Genomic DNA, 24,482 nt, shown 5'->3' with positions numbered 1-24,482 from the left:
GTCCCGGAAGACCCTCAGCCAAATAGTCCCAGGTCTCCTACCAGACTCAAGTTCATCGGCCAGCCAGAGCCCTGTTTCCTCAGGGAGAGTAGCTCGTCACGTGACGCCGATTCCATTCCGGACACCAGGTGATGCTGGTGCAGTACCGGTAATTTACCAAGTGCTCCTCTGGCGCCAGGGGAAAGGGAGCTCCTGCCGCACAGTCCACGGTGACCTCCGGAGCAGGCCCACGTCTGAGGACGGCGTGAGGTGCGGCCTGAGGGTCCGTGCAGCAGGGCTCCCCGTCCTCCTGGACCTCGGGGCCAAGTCGAAGGAGAGAACCATGAGGAGCAATAATGACTGTGAGAAAGTGAAGGTGTCTTCTGCGTTGCTCTTGGGACTGTCAACTTGTCCGAAAGGAAACCCAAGCCTGGAGAGGGGCGAGGGGTGGGAAGAGAGGACAAAGCCAGGGGCCAACCCCAGGTCAGAGCCAGTTGTCCAGAAATAACCCAACCCTGATGCTCTGGGGGGGGCCGAATACAACTTATTTTCTAATTTTTATTGCATTTATTGGGGTGACATTGGTTAATAAAAGGATATAGGTTTGAGGTGCACAATTCTATAATACATCATCTATATATTTTATTATATGATCACCACCCAATGTCAAGTCTCCTCCCATCACCATTTACCCCCCTTCACCCTCTTCTACCTCCCTCCACCCCACTTTCCCCCGGTAATCACACTGCTGTCTGTGTCCACGGGGGTTTTTTCTTTACTTCATCCCCTCACCTTCTTCACCCGGCCCCTCAACACCCCCCCCCCCGGACAGCTGTTTCTATTGTGTTTGTTACTTTATGTACATTAGATTCCACGTATAAGTGAGATCATGTGCTCCTTGACTTTCTCTGACTGGATTATTTCACTTAGGATGATACACTGCAGGTCCATCCATGCTGTCACAAACGGTAAGATTTTCTTCTTTTTTACAGCTGAGTAGTAATCCATTATGTAAATGTACCACAGCTTTTTATCCACTCACTCATCTACTGATGCACAGTTGGCTGCTTCCAAATCTTGGCTATTGTAAATAGCGCTGCAATGAACATAGGGGTGTATATAGTCTTTCAAATTAGTGTTTCGGTTTTCCTTGGATATATTCCCAGAAGTGGGATCGCTGAGTCATAAGGCAGGTCCATTTTCAACTTTCTGAGGTGACTCCATACTGTTTTCCACAGTGGCTGCACCAGTCTGCATTCCCACCAGCAGTGCACTAGAGTCCCCTTTTCCCCACGCCCTCGCCAGCACTTGTTTGTTGATTTGCTGATGGTGACCATTCTGGCAGGTGTGAGATGATATCTCATTAGGCTTTTAATTTGCATCTCTCTGATGATTAGTGATGTTGAGCATTTTTTCATATGTCTATTGGCCATTTGTACGTCTTCCTTAGAGAGGTATCTAGTCAAGTCTTCCACACATTTTTTTTCTTTGTGAACTAAACTTTATATGATGTATGAATATATATATTAAAGGTGTTTGATTATATAAATGAAAGGGTTGAAAAAGATCTCTGTTTAAACTGTTTCGGTCAAAATTTGAAATAAATATACAGCCATTTACATACAGTCAGCGCTGCACTACTTTGCGCTACACTGGTATATAATCAGCCCTGCGCCTGTGGCTACGAACAAGTTGAACTTCTGTGCACTTTTCAGTCGGGTGGTTTGTTTCTCTGATGTTTGGCTGTCTGAGTTCTTTATAAATTTTGGATATTCACCCCTTATAAGATATGACATTCATGAATATATTTTCCCATTCAGTAAGTTGTTCTTTGATTTGTTGATGATTTCCTTTGCTGTTCAAACACTTTTTAGTTTGATGTAGTACCATTCATTTATTTTCTCTTTTGTTTCCCTTGCCTGAGATATATCAGAAAAAATATTGCAAAGAGAAATGTTCAAGATTTTACTGACTATGTTTTCTTCTAAAATATCCCAAATGAAACAACCTCTTATCTGAATAGTGTATATAACATTTCAGTCAATATTTTTTTGTTAATGTCTAATTTAAATTCCTACATTTTGTGTAGGCAGGTATGTAGACAAGTATGTATGGATGTTTTTGTACATGCTAGGCAATACATTTTTAATATTTTTCTATTTTAAATTGCTGAATGGAAATGATAGCTATTTCTGTGTCATAAAGCAATAGTCTTATCAATGACACGAACCTGTGAGCAAACAGATTTTCAGCACATACCTGGATTGAAAGGAGTTTGGAAGTATGAAGGATACACCCACTCTCCACTGCAGGCTCCTTCTGGACAGACCCCGACCTGCATCTCGGTCCCCCTCCCCCTGGTCTGTCTCTTCCTCCCACCAGCACAAATGCCCGTCTCCGCCTCAAAGCACTCTTTCCAAACTCCACTGAGAAAGCCATTCTCAACATCTCCCAAGCTAATTTCAACTTTCTTCCAGTACTTTTCTGTCCTTAAAATCAGTTACTGAGAATCAGCCTGGTTCTGTGTACTTGGTTCTGTGTACTTGGTCCTGGAAAGCCCACACGTCCTAGGGAGGCTGAGCCCCGAAAGAGGCCTCGTAACCCCCTTCAGTCCATTATCACTGTTTCAAGAGTGAGCACGGGAGTTGTGGCTGGTTTGCTCTCTTTCCCCAGGTCCATCCTTGGCCATCTGTGCAGCTCTGAGCCCTGGGGACCAACTCCGTGGACCACACTGGTCCTCTGCACTGGCTCTGGGGCAGGTTTGGCCAAGGGAGGCGCCGCAAAGGGAGAGAGGAGAAAACAGGGCGTTTCTTTTCTGCTCCCCTCCTGCTTCAGGCCATGTTTTCTAGCAGCAGCTTCGTCCCTCCCTGACGTCAGCTTGCACTGGACGGAAGCCATGCACTTTGTAATGCCCCATGTGCCTTCAAGCCTGAGGCAGCATTGCCTCCCGCTGTGGCCGTCTCTGGGCACCTCACCGTCCCGCCTTGTTCCCTTACCCCATTCACACCCCTGAAAGTAAGCTCTTCTTGGCAGTATCCTGAACTATGTACATTGAATTCTAGTTTATGCTAAGATCCTGACTAGTAAAAATGTAGTCTGTTTATGTAAACCATAATTACTAATGTGATTGCTAAACAAAAATAGCATATTTGTTTCTCCTCAGTGCTACCAGCCTGATGAATGCGGTCCCTCTGCAGGGAGTTATGCCTGTTACAGGTGCCTTAACTCTTCCATGAGCCGTAACTAATAGTCATGATTCCTAAATGAGTTAAACTTCATACATAACGCACACTGACAACCAGAGACAATTATTAATAGCAAGAATTAGAAATATTTTTAAATGTATAATGTTTTCTCTAAAAAGATAGCTCATGTTGACCTTTTTCATTGAGAATCTCACAGAATCAATCCATTTGAGCACCTTGGGTCCCTTGCCTCTACCTGGAATTCTTCAAATCTCTTTATGGCCACTTTTTCCTGCCATTCAGATCGCAACTTAAAGCTGACGCACTCAGACAGGGCTTTAAGTGGCCACTCGCCCCCCTGCGGTATTCTATTTTAGTCCTGTACATTTGATATCTTACTATTTGATATTTTGGCTGTTTATTTGTGTGCCTTCTTCTCCAGTAGAACATAAGTTCTGTAACAGCTGAGACTTTGTCTATTTTATTCACTAATATATCCTCAGCACTTAGCCCATAGTAGATAGTTCAAAAAAATACTGTTGAATAAATTAATAACTGAATTGGCATCTTACAGGAGAAAAAGTGGAATAAAACACTGTTCCTGCTCTCAAGGGAGGAAACATTGGAAGAAGAAAACACACCTGGAAATTTGTAGTAGGAGGAAGTGCTGTAACAGAAAATGCAGAGTCCCGCTTCTAGCAGTCTGTCTTTTAACAGATCAACCATCCCACCGAACAAACTACAAAGGGGCAGTAATAAAATGAGAAGAAAACACACACAAATCTGTTTGAAGACACTGGAAACTCTCGAGGAAGCCAGACTTTGCAGGGCCAGGAGCTGAGAGAAGGAACGTGCTGAGGTGAACCCGATTTCCACACCGCTTAGGTGCTCAGGACTGATTCACACACAGCATGTGTAGAAAGGTCATGACGCCAAGCAGAAAGCAACTGTTAAAAGACAAGAAAGCTGAGTAGAACTTCCAGCGTTTCACAGAGACAGGGAGACGAAAATCGGAGTTCAGGCCTAGCAAGGTCCCAGAGGTTAAAGGATAGAAGGGAAGCAGAGAGAGGTAAGCCCAAAACTCTGAGCAGCATTTGCCCTTGAGGCGTCTACTGGTTCATAAGCAGCACCTATAGAGACGCGTATAGTGGCCTAAGACTGGAACAAGAGATTGGGCAGAGCTGTCAGCAATGTCAAAGTGCTGAAAGATTTTTAAAGTTCTCTCTGAAGCAAGACAGTATCAACTATACTTTCTACACTGTATAGAGAGAATTTAATAAATGTTACCAAACATTCAAGAGAGATGACTGGGAAGGAAAAAAGACAATAGAAACAAACCCTCCAGAGAGCCAAGAAGTTATTTAAATACTTTAAGACTCCCTCTGATTTATAGAATAATATAAATAGATAGTAAGAGTAAGAATTTCACCAAAGTTTTAGAATGTATAAAAAAAAATCAAAAGAAAATTCTAAAACTGATACCAGAAATTGAGAAATCAATAAATAGATTTTACTACTGTGTCCCACATGCAGTATTTTTCGTCCTTTTTCTCTGTACTTTACTCTGGATACTTTCCACTGACCTGTCATCCAGATTACTAGTCCCCTTTCCAGCTGTGTCTAATCTTCTATTAGATCTACTTATTGAATTCTCAACATAGAATTAGAGTCTCAAAGAGGAGGAGGGCAAGAAAGGGTTTGAGTAATGTTTGAAGAAATAATTACCACGAATTTTTCAAAGACATCAAGCCACAGATTCAAGAAGTCCTTCAAGCCCCAAGCAAGATGAATACAAAGAAAAACATGCCAGAATACATCATAGAAAACCATGTGCAAAGAGAAAAAACTTGGAGAGATACATATACATACACACACACACACACACATGCACACACACACAAAATGTTGTAATTACATAATGGAGAAAAGTTTTGCTTCATAGGATCATAAAAAGATTCACAAGGGAGGCAACAATTCATTTATTCATTCATTGAACAAGAATTCATTTAGCACGTAAAATACATCCATCACTAAATCAAATCTTTAAAAAAAAAAAAGACTTCTGGTCAAGTAGGCAGCGTAGGTAAGCGCAGTACCATGTCCTCCCAAAACCACATCAAAGTTACAACTAAACTACAGAACAACCATCACTCAGAACTGCCTGACACCGAGCTGAATGGCAGTCCTACGACTACGGAATTAAAGCAGCAGCCACATGGAGACTGGTAGGAGGGCAGAGGGGACGGGCTGGGCCCACACCCACGTGTGGTGGATAAAAATCAGGAGGATACCTCGGCTGGGAAGGGCCTGACCTGAGGACTGAGGGGTCCCTGTCCCACACCAGGTGCCCCGCTCAGGGTCCCAGTGCCAGGAAGAGAGTCCCCATCACTTCTGGCTGGAAAACCAGTGGGAACTGAGGCTCAGGGAGGCTGAGGCGGCTGGAGCCCCAGGCAGCTCCTTAAAGGGCCCGCGCACAGACTTATCGGACTCTCTCCCTCTAAGCTCGGAGGGGAGGCAGCTCGAGGGGCACCAGAGACATACAGGGAAGAACTGAGCTGTTTGGCACTGGAGCGAGGGCTGGAGAGGGGGCTTTCTCCGGGACAGACGTGCTGTCAGAGGCCTTTGTTCCTTTGGTGAGCCCTTCCCTGGGGGGCAGACAGTCGCTATATCTGGGACAACAGCAACCTGGCTCACACTGGTAGCCCTGCCCTGGTGATTCCCTGAGGCCCTGCCCCACCCAACTTTCAGGCCCACCCAAGCTGTTGCCAGTTGCTTTACCATAGGATTGGCCTGTCTTGGATCCTGCTTCAGGTTTTCCTGAATTCTGTCAAACAAGCAGCATCTGGTCTCAGATAGCCCCATGCCTCTCGTTAAGTAATACACTGAAACAAACACAGGGAGGCAGCCAAAATGAGGAGACAAAGAAACAGGTCCCAAATGAAAGAACATAACAAAACCCCAGGAAAAGAACTAAGCGAAATGGAGATAAGCAACCTAACAGATGCTGAGTTCAAAATACTTCTTATAAGGATGCTCAATGAACTTAGTGAGCGCCTCAGCAAACTTAGTGAGGGCCTCAAGAGCATTAAAAAAGGCCAGTCAGAAATGAAGGAGGCACTAACTGAAATAAAGAATAATTTACAGCCCTGGCCAGTTTGGCTCAGCGGTTAGAGTGTCGGCCTGCGGTCCGGAGAGACCCGGGTTCGGTTCCCGCTAAGGGCACGTACTTTGGTTGCAGTTTGTCCCCGGCCCTGGTTGGTCGTGCGGGTGGCAGCCACTCGATGTGTCCCTTCACTTCGATGTTTCTCTCTCTCTCTCCCTTCCTCTCTCTCCCTCCCACTCTATCTGTACAAAAAAAAAAAAAAGGAAAAATATCCTCGAGTGAGGATAAAAAAAAAAAGGAAAGAAAAGCCCTGGCCAGTTTGGCTCAGCGGTTAGAGCGTCGGCCTGCGGCCCTGAGAGACCCGGGTTCGGTTCCCGCTAAGGGCACGTACTTCGGTTGCAGTTTGTCCCCGGCCCTGGTTGGTCGTGCGGGTGGCAGCCACTCGATGTGTCCCTTCACGTCGATGTTTCTCTCTCTCTCCCTTCTTCTCTTTCCCTCCCACTCTATCTGTACAAAAAATGGAAAAATATCCTCGGGTGAGGATAAAAAAAAAAAAAAAAAAGAATAATTTACACAGATTCAATAGTAGAGTAGGTAAAGCCAAGAAGCAAACCATTGATTTGGAATCTAAGGAAGCAAGAAACACCCAATCAGAACAGCAAAAAGAAAAAAGAATCCAAAACAATGAGAGTGTAAGGAGCCTCTGGGACAACCTCAAGCGTGCCAACATTCACATCTTGGGGGTGCCAGAAGGAGAAGAGAGAGAACAAGAAATCAAAACCTGTTTGAAACAATAATGGCAGAAAACTTTCCTAACTTGGTGAAGGAAACAGACATACAAGTACAGGAATCACAGAGAGTTCCAAACAAGATGAACCCCAAGAGGCCCACATCATCAAAATGCAAAAGATTCGAGACAAAGAAAGAATCTTAAAAGCAGCAAGAGAAAGGCAGCTAGTTACCTACAAGGGAGTTCCCATTAGGCTGTCAGCTGATTTCTCAAAAGAAACTTTGCAGGCCAGAAGGGAGTGGCAAGAAATATTCACAGTGATGAAAAGCAAGAATCTACAACCAAGATTACTCTATCCTGCAAAGCTATCGTTTAGAATCAATGGCCATATAAAGACTTTCCCAGACAAGAAAAAGTTAAAGGAGTTCATCACCACCAAACCGTTATTATATGAAATATTGAAGGCTCTTTTTGAAGAAAAAGATAAAATATATGAACAAACAAAATGGCAATGAATACATATCTATCAACAATGGAATCTACAAACAAAATGAACAGGCAGAACAGAAACATTCTCATAGATACAGAGAACATTTTGTTGGTTGCCAGATGGGAGGTGGGTTGGGGGAATGGGTGAAAAAGGTGAAGGGATTAAGAAGTACAAATTGGTTGCTAGACTGAGAAACCTCAAAGGGAAGGGGGGTGGGAGGGGGGAGAAATAGACCAAAAACTTATATGTAACCAATGGACACAGACAACAGCGTGGGAAAAGGCAGGAGGGGGGTGGGAGTGGGGAGAAGGGGGTCAATGGGGGAAAAATGAGGAACATCTGTAATATATTCAACACTAAAGATCAAAAAAAAAAGGATAAAAATGACACAGTTCCTGCTAAGAGAGTTTGAAGTGCAGGAAAGACAGAAGTAAACAACATCTTAATGAAGCCTGCCAAGAGGAATTGTATTTTTGGGTTGTTGTTAGTCCTCACCGGACGATATTTTTTCCACTGATTTTTTTTTTTTTATAGTGGATGGAAGGGAGCGAGGGAGGAGGAGAAAGAGAAAGAAATAATGATGACAGAGACACATCGATTGGTTGCTTCCTGAACACCTGACTGGGGTGGGCATTCAACCTGCAACACAGGTATGTGCCCTTGACTGGGAATCGAACCCGAGACCCTTCAAAGATTGGACTGATGCTCTAACCACTGAGCAACACTGGCCAGGGCAAGAGGAATTATCTTTTCAAATCTTAAAGAGGCAGGGAGTGGGTGACAGGCTGAGGGAAGTTGCAGGGCATTTACATGTGTCTTACTGATGGCTCTAGAGGTGAAACAACCCAAGCAAAGACATGGGGGGGGGGGCAGTGAATGGCCACAGCGAGCTGTCTCAGAGGGGTCAGTGTGGGCAGCAGGGAGGGAGTTGCAGAAAATGAGGCAGAAGAGTTCAGTTGGGAGCACATTCAATAAACAGTGGGGAGCCACCACAAGTTTGTTAGCAGAAAAGGAGCATCACCCATGTCATTCTTTAGGAAGAGCACCATGGGGGCGACGAGATGGATAATTTTGAGAGGGAACCAATGGCAGCCCAGGAGACCAATTAGACAATTATTATTGCCATGACTCAGGCAAGCACAAAAGGGTGTGACTTGAACTAGGACAGTGAAAGTATAAATGAAAACCCGAGAGAGTATGCTCTAGGCATGTCAAAGTCGGAATCAACAGGACTGGCCGCCACTGATCGCAGGACACCAATCATAGAAGTCAGGTTGACTCCGGTGTGTGGAGAAAGTCAATGCTGTTAACGCAAATGTTGCTTGTTGAATTAGAAATATCAACAGGACTTCTCTAAAGTATTTATCTGGGAGCTAGAAAGTCCAGTTGGAGAGCAGAAGCAAGATGAGGAGCCTGCCCAGCTGTGAGGGTCTGGAGGGAGCCTGGCAGGGAAAACAAGCATGTAAAGACCAGGGCTCCAATGCGCACATCTTGGTAAACACAGATGACCCCCACAAAATACTCCTGGGCTTCTCATTCTCAGCTATGTGAAGACATATTAATTGAAAAATCATTACGATGTTCATTACACAGGAAAAATGTTTAAGAAACAGATCTATTACCCTTCACTTTTTATGATTTCCTCAGCCCTTCACGAAGCTGCCTCCCCATTTTTCTGCTTAGACAGCAGAAACACTAATGACAGGAGCTGTAGTTAAAAGTGCCTTCCAAGTCCCTGGCAGAAAGCTTGCTGTGAATACTTCCAACGGCGAGGTGGGTGGGGGAGTCCAAAGGCTAGGCCTGTGCCTACCACAATGCACAGCAACTAAGAAAAACACCACTTAAAACTGAGGTGACGTTTCCATAATATTAACCAATTACTTTGATGAGCATATATATACACACACTGTCACTGGGGAAATTCTTTGTGTCCCTCAGTTGGTCCCTCTCATCTCAGTTGTGATTTATGGATGAGAATATAACTTTGCCAGTGAAATCAGATGCATCTCTGCAGCCCCTCCCCCATTATAACAGAATACTGAAGCTGAGGTCAAGAAAAAAGACTTCCTTCTGCTACAGAAATTCTCTCACAGGGTTATACCGGATGTGATTTGAACTTTTGTGTTTTTCAGCTACTTGTGGTTTATTTCTTGAAAAGTCTCATTGGTCTGCTTCAAGTTCCCTGAGGACGATTGAGATGCAAACTCGGCTCATATTTGCATATTTGATCTTTAGAGATAACCCCCCCAAAGTGCTTTCCCACACCCCTAAAAGCCTATAGTATCTACTCCACAGTGGGTCTAATTAGAGAATAAAATAATTAATAATTACTCGGTTCTTCTACATGTTCAACACAGCTTCATGTGACAAGAAGCAAGGATGCAATGAAAAACATAAGCTTTGAAGCAAAGGAAAGTCAGAAGCTATTAAAGAAACTAACTAAAAATAGCAAGACATTATAATCAAGAGCTAGTGCAGGATCAACTATTAAATGCTGTGGAATCTTTCGTGAAGGAGGGATGTGTGTGGACTGCATGAATCTGAAGGACTCCGTGGAGGAGGGAGAATTTAACCCTGGAAACACTGCTGTGTCTCCGACCCTCTTTGATCTGGGTGTAACATTTGTGTTAGATTTTGCCCACCAGCCAATGAAGGGTGTAGTCATCAACCGGGTATCAGACCCTACTGAATCCATTAAAAACTCAAACCCTTTTCCTCACACATTGGAGTGGTCAAAACTACAACTTCTGCCCTGGCCGGTTTGGCTCAGCGGTTAGAGTGTCGGCCCACGGACCGAAGGGTCTTGGGTTCAGTTCAGGGCATATACCTGGGTTGTCGGTTCAATCCCCGGCCCCGGTTGGGTAGATGGTGTTTCTCTCTCCCTCCCTTCCTTTCTACCTGAAAATCAATGGAAAAAAAATATCTTTGGGTGGGAATTAACAAAAATAAAAAATTTAAAAAATAAATAAAAGTTCATGTCTATAGCATTGCTTGACTTTTAAAAAAGAAAAAAAACACAACTTGCCTTGCTCCCAAGCCCACATTGGTGCTGCATGCCCCATCTTACACACACACACACACACACACACACACACACACACGTGTCTGAGCGTGCATGACGAGGAAAAGCAAGAAGAAGGGTGGGAAGTTGCCCCCAGGCGACACTTCCAGCTCTGTGAGCAGGCAGGTGGCAGCCTGACTCCAGCCAACCTCGGGCAACAGGGCGGCTGCTCCAAGAGCCCCTCATCCCTCACCCCTGCCAACAGCTTTCTTTTCGCTCGCATGCAGCTTCTCTGGAGGTTTTGCCCCACAGATTGAGGGGAAACAGTCACCAAACCTTTAGTGAGCACCTGCAAGGTACAAATTACTCCTCCTCGAGTCCTGAATGTGTGTACCGGTGAGGGGACTACCAAGAAGCGTACAGTCGGTCAGGGAGCAAATGAAGATGCTACGCCGACAGGCAGTGCTGTGCTCGAGTTGTATACAGACGAGCCGTAGGATGATGTAGATGTCAGGTCTACAGACACCGGATTATGACAACACCTCATCCACTAAGATCTACAGGGAGGGAGGAGGGGAGTGCTTATAAGTCAGTGTTTTACCACGTGAAATGTATGAGGGAACCCCTCTGCCATGTGGTCAGCAGAGGAAGGGGACCCAGATGGCGCTTGGGAGAGAGGAGACCTCATTAGACTCAATAGGAGAGGGTAAACCTTAAAACTATTAAAGGGGGGCAGAGCTGATGATATACTCTTAAGAGAAGCCCAGTGTTTGTCCAGTAAAACCTCATGAGCTGTCAGTTTGCTGAAGCTTCTCCTCTCTCCGTCTCTAACCTGAGGTATGATGTCCTCTGATCCCAGTAGGGCGGGTTTCTGCATCAGGGACCACGAAGGGAGAGAGAACTCAATTAGGAGGCTCAAGGAAGACTTCATGTAGGAGGTGGCATCTGAGCCCAGTCCAGGAGGTAGACTCTTTAAGGTAGTGATGGGGAAAGAGCACGATGGGGATGGGTGGGAAAGGAGCAGTGTGTTCAAGAGGATCTGTGGAATCCGAAAGAGCTGTAACAGTGGCATGTGGGATAGGATGGGAGAATTTAGAAGAGTCCAGACCAGAAGACCAATATGGGAGCAGTCCCTGTTGCTGGGCTCAAGTGTTCAGACTTAATCACACAGACACGGGAGCCACTGACGAGTGCTGAGCAGGGATGGGAACTTGATTCCATTGGATAATTCCCCAAAGTCATTGACTAATATTACCTTAGTTGTTCTCCTCCTGGAAATGCTTGTGTGTCCATTAAAAAAAGAAAAAAAAACAACTTCCTAAAGGCAAAAATAGTATTTGCTAACCCAAAGAAATCGATTCCGAATGACAAAATATCTACCAGGGACATATCTTGGGACAGGGCCTTCAACTATTCCTCAGAGCTCTCCCTCAGCCCCAAGATGGTAATTTTTGAGGCTGGGATCTAGAAAAAGATGTAGTCCAAAAGCTCCCTACCCTTTTCCCCTGAGACCCCCAGGTCTACTCCCATAGGTGCACGCCGGCTGCCTTGAGAAACCAGCTCCCTGGGCGATCGGAACCAAGCAGGGCTGGAACAGGACGCAGCTTTGTTTTCCTACAGCCACGGCCTTCAGACCTGCCCTGCCAGACCTCCCTTCTCGACTTCATGACCGCACTTGACAGTTCCCCAACTTCCCAGTCACTGCCGGTTCGAAGGACGAGCTTCCTTCTGGTCATCAAGACTCACTATCAGGCCTGATCCGGTCTCAGGCAAAATATCCACCCGGGACAATTCAGTGCTCAGCCTCCAGCTTCGCCCTGCCCTGCATGGGGGTGGACAGTGGTCTGTATTTCCTCTGCCCTTTCACCCCCTCACCTCCACCCAACTCTCTTCCAGGACTGGTGCAGGGAAAAGGGGGATGGTGCCAAGTGGACCTATGCGCCACCTCACTGGTACTTTTATGATCCAGTGTCCTGAAGGAGCCTCCACCCCAGGCTCGGAAGGAAGAGCCCAAGTCTTCTCCCCCTGGGGCATGTGATTCGTTTCCTTGATGAGTTCCCTTGAATTTCTAGTCTCTGTAAATAGGCTTGTTTGGCCGGGCCAACTCCTGGTAGGTGCTGCAGGGTCACGTCCAGCAGCAGCTTCCTAGGAACTATCATCCAATCATTGTTGACTTTGGAGCCTGAGCTGAATTATTTAAGATAACAGGAGTGTCATCCAACATCTGACGTATACGGAAGTTACCACTCACTAATTGTAACAAAACCTTTCCCTCCCACTCACTCATGACAGCATATCAAATGCAAATCAGTGAGAGTGAAATTACTATGTAGAAACTCCTGAAGTATAGATATACTCTAATTCATTTTTTAAATATTAACAAATATGAATACTTGAAGCAACTAATAACAAGTTTGTTTTGACACACCTAACAACTGAGGTTTTGCAACATAAATGGAACCCTTCCTTTACTGGGGCAACTATAAGCTTTTTCCAAAGTGAAGAACGCAGCAGAGAAAGGCCCACTCTTCCAGGTTATCAGTTCTACAAGGTCAGTGTTAAGTATCACCTTGCATTACTAAATGACATAGCATGTGGGCAGGAAAGAAATCCTGCCTCATGGCAACTTGCATCCCTGAGAGAGGCAGGAAGGAAAGTGACGGAGCTAAAGAGAGAGGGAAGGAGCGTGGCGGGGGCGTGTGGTGTGGAAGAGGGGGCGGTGGCTTTGCACACGGCCCCACAGCACACCTCACAGCGTTCTCCAGCCACCGAGTTATGAAGAATTGAGGTCTCTGTGGCCTGACACGTGGGAAGCCAGCATTAGAGGATGGCGAAAGCCTGACCCAGATGCACCGGTGCTTAAACACCAATGCCTGGCCTGCCCCTGCTCTCTTGCTGGGGAGGGTCTGCCTGCACCGTGGTGTGCTCAGGAAGTGCAGTGTGCATTATTACCTCTGCTCCTGTGAGCAGGGAGAGTTGACAAAGGGTAGCTAATTCTTGTCAATTCCCTAGTCTCTTCTCAGTTAGTGAAAATATTTGCAACCACAGGCCAATCGGTAATCACCAAATATCTAAGAAGCACCCACTACTAGCACAAGCCAGTCAGCCTCTAAGGCTAGAAAGACTGGACTCTTCTCCAGTAACACTACAGCTCACAACATGTTCTCTCTCGGAGTATGTGATGTGGATTGGGGGTGAGGAGGAGGAGAGAAAGGAGAAAAATCATTAAAAGATGGAAGAGAGACATTTCTTGCACATGATCCCCAGCTGACAGAAACTAGGGACTGTGAAGAGCTAGAATTTTTAAGAGAAGAGGGATCTAGTGATACAGTCGGTTCTCAGATTAGGAAGTGTGACTCTCCACCAAGTCAGTCATCTATTCAATAGATCGGGTTGAACGATTTCTAAGTCCATGCTACTCCAAGCATGGTTCGCAGACCAGCAGCATCAGCACCAGCATCACCTGGGGATTTCTTAGAAATGCAGATTCTCAGGCCCCATTCTGTAAATAATGAATCGAAATCTGCATTTTCACAAGATCCCCAGGTGATTCGTATGCATGTTAAAGTTTAAGAAGCACTGGTCTGGCTTCCAAGCATTGATTATACCCATATCTACGACGGAGACCAGGAAATCTGCTTGAGCAGTAGATTTCCCAGCCAGGGCTGCTGGGAAAGAACCAGCCCAAAGCTTGTCCTCTACACATCTAGAGAATTCCCAGTGGCTGTGCGTCTCACCGGGCACTCGGCTCTTTCAGTGGGACCCACTGGCCACTACAGCAGCTTTTGAATTCAGACAGGAGAGATGCTGAATTAGAACTCAGAACACATTTTCCCCGTAGGACAGTGTTAATCATGTGTTACGTGTTGGTATTGTTTACACTTCCAAATTACTTTACGTAAGTGATTTATACTCCCCAAAAGACCTGCAGCAATGTGCATCAAAAGAGACATATTCAATAAGGCTGTTGTTCAAATGCCAGGGACAAAGTACATGGTACGCCAGGTAGGAAAAAGCAGCAGCAAAATACAATGCTGCAAGCACCTTGGTATCATGGTTATTTAGACCAAGCAGTAAGCGTGCCCGTGGGGTTGCTGGTAGCCAGACAAACAGAGAAACGCGAGTTACAGAACTCTCATTATCTGAAACACACCACTCAAGGGAGGTGAGAGGTATTTTTGTAATGTCTAGATCTCAGTGTTAGGAGGAGGCAGTTAAGTACTTAGAGAAGGAAAGATTAAAGAAACAAGTCTGGCCTCAACATCTTCAGAAATGGAAAAGACCTCAGATGGGCTTTAAAAGTAAATGTTTTGCATGTTACATGCATCCTTCAAACTCTGTCTAAAACTCTTCAGGAGAGGAAATACCTTCCCTGATTCTTTTGTCCCCCTACCAAGGGGCCGCATACCACCTGCAAGTTCAGTGCCAAGTTCCCTCTCCCTTACAGACGTAGAGTTTAAAACACTCTGATTTTCAAAGCACTTTCATGTTACACAGTAGCCTCCTTAGTCTTCGGGGGATGTCCGAGACCCCCAGTAAATGCCTGGAGCTGCAGAGAGCTATGACCTTGCATAGACTGTGTATCCCTGTACGTCCATCCCTCTAACTCACAAGAAGCCCTTTAGAGCTCCCCTCTGGCATATCCGAATTGCCAACTTGCTTTGGAGCCATTATTAAGTAAAATAAGGGTGACTTAAGCACAGGTCCTGCAACACGGCTACCGTTGATCGGATCACCGAGGCCCAGTAAGTGACTAACAGGTGGGGTGGGGGGGCGGTGTACACCGTGAACACGCTGGACAAAGGAAGACTCACACCCCGGGCCAGCTAGAGTGGGATGTCGCAAGATTTCATCACGCGGCTTGGAAGGGTGCCCAATTAACACCTATGGGTTATTTATTTCTGGAATTTCCATTTAATATTTCCCGACCAAGGTTGATCATGATAACAAGCCTTGGAAATGAAGCCATAGATAAGGGCACTGCTGCATCCTGCTAGACCTTCACAGCAACCCTCCGGATGATTCCCTCCGGCACGACAAGGCGAGCAGGCTGGGCACAGTTGTGTGGCTTGCCTAATGTCACACAGCAGGTCAGCTCCAGAAGTCAGCCTGGAATCTGTGTCCCCCAACACCCAGTCTGATGGGCGTGACCCACAGCAAGCTCTCGTTCTTGTTTGTTTTTGTGTTTGTGTGTTTGTTTGTTTTGAGAGAGAGTTAGGGAGAGGGAGATGGGGAGAGAAACATTGATCGGTTGCGTCCCGTACACACCCTGACCAGGACAGAACCCGCAACCTGGGCCTGTGCCCTGACCGGGTATCCAACCGGCAACCTTTCAGTGCACGGGACAACGTGCCAAGCAACTGAGCCACACTGGCCGGGGCTGGAAGTCAAGATTGACTCCACTAGTCACCCTGAAGAGCTCACTTCCGCATGGCAGATTCTTAGAAAAAGTAACTCTTTTTTCAATAGAAAAGTGTCTTTATTAACAAGGAAATATATTTGGTTTGAACATTTACTATTCTAAGCTTGGAATTCCCCATTCTAGAGCCCTAGCAAAATAGTCTTTGTGGTATTTTAGGGGCTTACATTTCTGTTTCAGAAAATAATCATGGGTCAGCATGCTTCTTAAACTATATGAAGTAAATAAGAAACTGCCTTATTTTTCTTTGTTTAGCTTTACAGAGAATAGACAGTGTCTCATTCTTCTGAACATAATGCACCATCTCACATCTCTTAAGAGTCATTAATCAGAACTCCAGCCTCATCCAACAATAAAACTAGGATGAGATGTATAGAAAATATAATAGTGCTGTACTATGTATGAAGCACCTGCCATATTCCAGGCACTGTGCTAAACATGTTCTGTGTTCACGTAGTAAGCATGTTCACTACCACACCTCCTGTGATTCTCAGTGTGATAGTGCTATTCATCAATTCATTGCTCTCCACTCTAAATCTAACTTCATTCCCTGTCCCTAAAAAGATAGAGATAAACCCTTTAAATATTTTTCAGAAAAAGTAACTCTTGAAGACAAGAGGAAGAAGGAGCCCTGACGGGGTGGCTCAGTGGCTGAGCGTCAACCCTGCACCAAGGGGTCGCCGGTTTGTTTCCCAGACAGGACACGTGCCCAGGCTGTGGGCCGATCCCCAGTGGGGGTGTGCAGGAGACAGCCAGTCGACGTTCTCTCCCATTGATGTTTCCATCTCTCCCTTGCCCTTCCTCTCTCTCTAAAACCAATAAAGAAAAAAAAAAAAACCTTTTTTTAAAGAGGAAGGAGGAAGAGTCATTGCAGGAACAGTGACTGCCTACTCTCAGGAAGCTCTTTCTTAAAAGGGTCCACGGGAGAGGGCTTTCCACCTAAAAATGCCTGCGCTTGGTAGCTCCAGCTGAAGCCCTAAGCGGAGGTTTTAAAAGCTAAAAATAACTGAGAAGGGGAAGGGGAAAATAAGCTTACCATAGTCAAAGGAACAGAGCCAAGACAAATGAAAGCGACGTCTGCTGGGACGCGCCATTCAGCCACAGCGTGTCTTGCCAGACTATCATTCAAGGAAAGGTGTCAACATCAAAACTGGGGATACAACAAAGCAGCGTGAGGATGAACTGTGCTGGGGGCGGCTGACCACACAGGGGACGGCAGCAGAGGCTGCAGCACAAAACTGCTCTCTCCGCTGCGGGAGGGGCCCAGCGCCACTGGCTGCCAAGAGGAAACGCTCAGGTCTCCCTGCCAGGAAAACCGAGCCAGAGCACAGACTGTCCAGTCCCCCCCCCCCCCAATCCTCCACTCAGCAAACACTGCAAACCTGGGCTCTGGGTTACACACGGCAGCCGAGGGCGCTGCCTTGCGATACAGTGAATCCGTTCCGTGGGCCGTGCAGTAACCGACTGTGTGTCCCCTTGTGCTGCTGCGGCTGGAAGGCTGGGAACTAAACCTCCAGCCTCAAGGGTTCGGGCCCAGTGATGCCTATTTCCTTGTGACTTTGGATTTACATTTATTTCCTGCACCATTTTATCCAGTGGCTGACATGTATCTTTATAAGCCACATTAAATTAGCTTTGGAATGAGGTGGAATAAAGATGATGAATAAAAGTGGAAGGAAGGAAGGAAGGAAGTAAGGAAGTAAGGAAGGAAGGAAGGAAGGAAGGAAGGAAGGAAGGAAGGAAGGAAGGGAGGAAGGAAGGGAGGAAGGATCATAAGTGTGTGTGTGCGCGCGCGCGTGTGAGAGAGAGAGAGAGAGAGAGAGAGAGAGAGGAAAGAAGGGGGAGGGGGAGAGAATATTTGAGTTAAGAACTCAGGTGCACCATTGTGGGTAACCATAAGAATTTCTCATCTGCCAAGAGTCTCTAATGAGCCCACAGAACCCCGCGAGGCAAAGGAGACGGTGGACAGAGAGGAGATGGAAACCGAAACCGCTGTCCCGCGCACCTGTCCATGCTGCCCTTTCTCCTTCGGGGTAATTCACATACAGTGAAACGCACAGTGCGGTGCTCCGCCCAGTAAGTCCTGACAGGTGCATGCACTTGGGCAATGACCAGCTCGGTGAAGACAGACATCACGTCCATCACCCCACAACACTCGTTTGTGCCATTTTCCAGGCCTTTTCATCCCACAAAGACAACCGTTGTACGTTTCCATCACTATAGAGGCTCCTCGTCTGTCCTAGAATTTAGCACAAATGGGATCATGCTGCATGTTCTCTTTCGTGACCCATTTCCTTTACCCAGCATGACGTTCACCCACATCGCTATAGGTCAGTAACTGCTCTTTATTGCAGAGGAGCATTCAATTATATGATACACATATAATCCTTTCACCTGCTGATGAGCACGTAGGTTGTTTCTAGTTTCTGGCTATTACAAATGAGATCGCTATGAGCATTCTTGTGCAAACCTTTCAGTGGACGTGTGTTTTCATATCTCTCGTATAAATATCTATAAATGTAATTGCTGGGTAATAGGTTAGATATGCGTTTAACTTCATGAAAAGTGGGTAGTCTCCATAGGCGTTGTATCATTTAAATCCCTTCCAGCAGTGTATGGGTGTGTGAATTGTTATCAGTTGTTTTAACTTTAGTTATTTTAATGGGTATCTCATTCTGGTTTAAATCTGCCTTTTCCTGATGAAAAAAGGTAGTGAATATGTTTTCATATATTTATTGATTATTCATATATCTTCTTTTGTGAGTTCTCTGTTCAGATCTTTGCCCATGTTTTTATTGAGTTGTAAGAATCCATGGTATTTTCTGGATACAAGTCCTTGTCAGATATATGTATTACAAATGTTTTCTCCCACTATGTGTCTTGTCTTTTTACTTTCTTAACAGTATGTTTTGATGAGCAGAATTTTTAGTTTTAATCTAGTCTAATTTACCAGTTTTATCTTCTATCATTAGTGCTATCTATGTCCTGGCAAAGAAGATGTTCTCCAGTGCTGTTTTGGAAGAGGCATGACTCTGGCTGTCTGCGTGATGTCTGCCACCCGTCAGAGACAATCCGTGGGGTGGAGCGACGTGGGCAGCGGGTCCTCCGCACGTGGATGTCCAGCTGTCCCAGCACCTTTTGTTCAAAAGCTTTCTTTTCTCCCACTGAAGTAACTTGGCACCTCAGCCAGTTACCATGTTACATATTTAATCTTTGGAGCCCTGTGATGTATTCTCTCTGTTTTACAGAAAAGGGAACTAAAGCTCAGAAAGATGAGATGACTCATCCAATGTCACAGGACCTCTGAGATGAGGTGTAGCTCACCCCAGCTCTCCTGCCTCCAAGGCTTTGGGATATCACCAGACACAGTCTCCTTCCTTCAGGACCAAGCACAGCCCTTCCCCCAGGAAGACTTCGCCCAGCAGTTCTAATCCTCGGCTCGCTCAGCCTTCTAAACTCCGCTGCACTTAGGATCCGAATGTACTTGCGGTAATGGAGGTTGTTATGCTGATGTGCATTGCTTTCTAATGGTTACCTATGCCAATTCCTAAAACCTGTTCTCTGTCCAACAATGTTGTTTGGATGGTGGCAGAAGCTGGGTTTTAAATCTGATTGTGCCTTTCATATCCCCAAGCACACGCTGGGAAAAAGTAAGTCTTCAGTAAATGCTTTCTCTGAGTGGAAACCAGTGTTCAGTTGAACAGTGGAGCCGGGGCCCCTCATACCCTGCCCCAAGCACCTCGACTTTTATGTTAGGTACCTACACCATGCTTCAGGTGTCCCCACCCTCACCCACCCCCCAGAAATGAACAAGAATGTTAGTGGTAGAATTTTCCTATGTAGAACCTGAAATTAAGAAACTGCACAATGGCCCAGCCGGTGTGGCTCAGTGGTTGAGCGTCGACCCATGCACCAAGAGGTCACCGGTTCAACCTTCTCCCTTCCTCTCTCTCTAAAACCAATAAAGAAAGAAAAAATTTTTTTAATAAAAAAGAAACTGAACAATGAACAATAAAGGGAGAATTCTAAAGTAATAGTTAAGTCCCTAAAAACCATACCTTTGTCATAAATACGGAATGAATATGTGCTACTAGACACAGAGGAATTACAAGAGCCGACGAGTGAATCGTGGGGCCCTGTCAGACAGGGAGGCTCCCAGGGGACCCAAAGAAGTCGTTTCGAAGAATTAAAAAAGCCAATCCCACCAGAAAATAGGAGGTTACTGAGTTCATCTGCAAGCCACAGAGGACCACACCAGAAGCCCAGAGGGCACCCAGAGACGCAACTAAGCAGCAGCACCCTCACGGGGCAGGGGGTCTGGGCATCAGAGAGGCCACAGGCCCGCCCAGGGGTGGTGCAGTTACAGAACTTCAAGCATTTCTTCGAAACAGCCTATTCTTTAGAGGAGCTGATGAAACTATTTCTATCTAAGGACACTGTCAATCAGATACCATGGGACAGTCATGAGAGAGACTGAAGTCTACAGGGAGGAGGGAGGCAGCCCTCTGGAGAAGCAGAGGTGATAACTCATGTGCACAGAGCCCAGAGTCCAAGAGTGCAGAAGAGGTTAAAAAACGAACGCTAGCTCTCGCGACAGGTCATCAAAGAGAAGCATTCCTGGTGCAGAAGCCAAGGAACAGTTCAGCCTCACAGTTATGTCTGTGGGCCACCCCACCACGGGGACACCAACACTTCGGTCCCCACTAACGAAGTCGGCGAAGAGTCTCGTACACCTCCGGGAAACTGGGGACAAAGGATTCGGGCTTTAGAAAAAGAGACTGTCTTGTCTCCTTCATCTAAATTCTTAGAATACATTTCAGCTCTACCTTTAGAATTCTACAAACAGAACCTTGCAATTAAAGATGTCTCACCATTTCAGTTACTCAAGAGGAACTTAGATTGTTGAATCAAATCAGTTTATAAACATTTCTCAGTCTTCTCGGGTCTTTATCATCATTTAGAGTTCTCTGAAGAAAATAACAGCAACAGCAAGTCTCTCATCAGAAATAAAGCAATTTGCTTAAAATATATACACGTACATAGGAACTCAATGACCCACACAAATCCAAGAAGCACAGATAATGCACCAACAGCCCTTAAGCCAGGTGGCAGCAATGGCCACTGTTGCTTAGGGGCTTACCACGGTTGGGCCGGCCCTATGTACCTCAAATACATAAATTCAATCCTCAAGAAAATTCTGTGATAATAATAACATTGGTAACTTATGCAAACTATTTAATTCTAAGATCAAACCTTGGAAGAGAGGCACTACCATTTTTCCATTTTACAGATAGGAAAAGAATTTACAGACACTAATTAAGTTTCCCATAGTCATACAGCTTTTGAGTGGGGACCAGGGAATCCATCTAAGCGTCTAAGCTTCTTGCTGTGCTCAAACAGCTAGACCCTCCCTGCATTTTAAGGATGAGGAAACTGAGCCCTAGAGAAGGTAAATAACTTCGAAGAACACACAGCTGGTCAGTGGCCACAACAGGATTTGAGCTCCATCTTTCCAATTCCAAACGTCCTTGCTCTTATGCTTGGTATTGTATTAAATTAACTTTCATACCCAACCTAATTTTGATTTGATTTGATTTGAGGACTTCATTAAATATAAAATTGGAAAAATCCCAGGGTTTCAAACCAACACCCAAGCTCACCCAGCACAGGGCTGCTCCAAAGAAGCTGCATGAGGTGCCCAGGTGTCCGCCCTGCCCTGTGAGCTGCACACTGCCCGAGGACTGCCTGAGGACAGCCCGAGGACAGCCCGAGGACAGCCCAGAGCACGCTGGGCAGCGGCGACACCAGCCCATGTCACCGTCTTCCTCACACCGGCCCTGTCAGTGAGCATAATTAGTTAGGATTTAAAGTGAAGACATGTAGGGAGTGTGGGGAAGGAGAGTCTGTTGTTTTATTTTTTTAATGATAAATGAACGTGGAGCTCACAACAGATGGAAGGAAGACGACTCGGTCATGGAATAGTGAACATCTGCTGGTCGCCAGCTGCCACCCCCTCTCCCTTGGTGGGTTTCTGCTCAAGGTGCTCTGCCTTCCCACCAGCGTGGGTGTGCGAGCCAGGCCGCACCGGTGGAATACTCCCAGAACCTGAGTCTTGAGTGGAGACACAGAGAGAGGTTTCTGGACTTGATTCATCCTGGTGGCCCTGGCCTGGACACAGTGACCACCGGTCGCTCCTATCACGTCTCCCACAGTTTCTACCACTGTTCTGTTCAGTTCCGCGAGCTGCCTCCCATCGTCCAGCACATTCCCTCTCTGCTGAAGTTAGCTAGGGGTGTTGTCTGTGGCTCACAACCAAGACGTGCCTGCCTGAATCTCCAGCCGGCACCACTTGACATCGGTGAGCCTCAGCATCAGAATCCCTGCAGGGTCAGAGATGACTGGCTGAGATGAACGAGGAATGAGTGGGTAAACGGGGGCTGTTTCAAAAGACAGGGTGCAGCCTAGGCTCCCACTGCAGGGTGTCTGTAGTTTTCACCCCTGAAATGCCCTGTCCTTTGCATGACTCACAACTTTCAAGACTACTCCCTATTTAACCCTGGAGAGCGGTTGTCCCGCGAGAAGCAGCTCAGCTGTCTGGACCTAATGAGGGCAGCACTGCTGACTGGAGACGGGTGGGCCAGGCCCCATAGTTCTGAGTCACAGACAAAAGCAGCACTTGAAACCTGATCAGAGCTCGTTCAGCATGTCATGGGGCCGGAGCGACGGAGCTGATGGACAACACTAATCAGTGCGGCAAATTCAGGGTCCGCTCCTGTTTCTTCAGGCCCTGCTGGTCCCAGGCGGTGCCTCGAGCACCCCGCAGGCGTTCTCTCACTGTCGGTCAACCAGGCGCTGTGACAAAGGGACCCGCGTGCACTGCAAATGACTGCATGACCGTAGTGGGGGGGGCAGGGAGAAAGTGAGCTAAGGAATTTGGGAAGACAGTGTCTCAGCTGGATGCTGGAAGGTTAAAGACGAAAAAGTACACGAACACTGAACTCTGGTAAATTTGTTTCTCGTGGAAGTGTTGTGTTAACAGTTCTGAAACTTATACACATATCAGATCATGAGGACCTAGTTTCTCACTGCTGTAGAAAGAAGTTACACATAAGCAACAGGAAGGCTAAAATAAAGCCCATGGTCCTTGAGAGGAGCGGGAGATACCGTTACGAACTTAAGTCATTTTCATGTGTGTGTGGCAGAATATATATAACGTAAAAAATCACCATCTTAACTTTGTTTAAGTGTATAGTTCAGTGGCATTAAGAACACTCCCGTTGTTGTGCAACTGTTACCACCATCCATCCGCAGCACTGTTCCATCATCTGAAACTGAAACTCCATGTCCACTGTTGTTTCACTGCAATGCCTTTGGCTTTGGTATCAAGGACCATGGTTCAGTTTAACGTATAAACAGCTGGATAAATACAGACAGCCGAATAGAAAGAAATATAAAATACATGAATGCATAAATTAGTATGCACACGTGTCCCTGCTCAGTCTGTCTCCTGGGAGAGCCATGAGCCCAGCATTGCCCCGACCTTGGCTCCTAGTAACCGCTCCAATAGAGGTAGCCAGTGCTCCTTGGGAGAGTGTTGATTCCAGGACTGGAGCAGGAAAGACACAGTATGAACTTGGAGCATCAGACAGTGGCAGAAAGTAACGAGTGATTTAAAGAAGAGGAGGAGGGGAGGAGGGGAGTGGGGAGGAGGGGGGGGGAGAAGGAGGGGGAGGAGAGCATGTTGAAAGGCGCACAGACCAACCTGAAACAGCACCTGGCGGCGGGCGGCGTCCAGAGCCGCGCAGGTACGGGAAGGGCGGGCTGAGCCAAGGCCTGAGGCAGGAGTACATGGGGTGTGCTCCCCCTCGCAGATGAAAGCAGGCCCGTGGGAGGTGCGTTGGTCCGGAGTGAGGAGCAGTAGAACCACGCGGACTAGCGGGCCTGGAGCCGTCCGGGAGCCTGAGGGCAGGCTGTGTCCGGGTGCCGAGGAGCGGGACTCGGGGAAAATGTGACGTTTCGTTTGCCCGGTACCTGGTAGCCCGGAAGTGTCTTAAGCAGAGGCCCCCTGTCATTACAGCATGGTATATCGGGCAGGAAATCCCACCACTCGGACGACGGGAAGGGGAAGAGGAGTTATGTGCCTATAAAACCCACCAAGGGCTACAGAATTTAGCTCCAGGCTGAAATTACGCTCCAGTAGAGGGACGAGCGACCCGTGTGGACCTTTGGAAAGCTGTGCGGTGGTATCTGTCAAGCTATAAATGTATATGGCATTTGATTCAGAAAGGCCATTCTAGACAGAAACAAAACTCAATTCTAGAAAAATCTATTCTAGAAAAACATGTACATATGAACACAAAGGCAAATTCACAAGGTTGTTTATGGGAGAATTTTTGTACTACTGAAAAATTTGAAAACTCCTAAATGGAAAAAGGTTAAATAAAGTCAGCTATAGAATATTATATACTCGTTAAAAGACTATATTGAGCCTTTATGGAAATATCTCCCAGACTTGTAAAAACCCCTAGTAGTCCCAGCTGCGTGTTGGCGAGTGTGGGGCTGAGCCAAGGCAAAG

Source organism: Molossus molossus, unplaced genomic scaffold, assembly GCF_014108415.1.
Source record: "Molossus molossus isolate mMolMol1 unplaced genomic scaffold, mMolMol1.p scaffold_m16_p_5, whole genome shotgun sequence".
Lineage (NCBI taxonomy): Eukaryota > Metazoa > Chordata > Mammalia > Chiroptera > Molossidae > Molossus > Molossus molossus.
Note: the sequence above shows the minus strand (reverse complement) of the source record.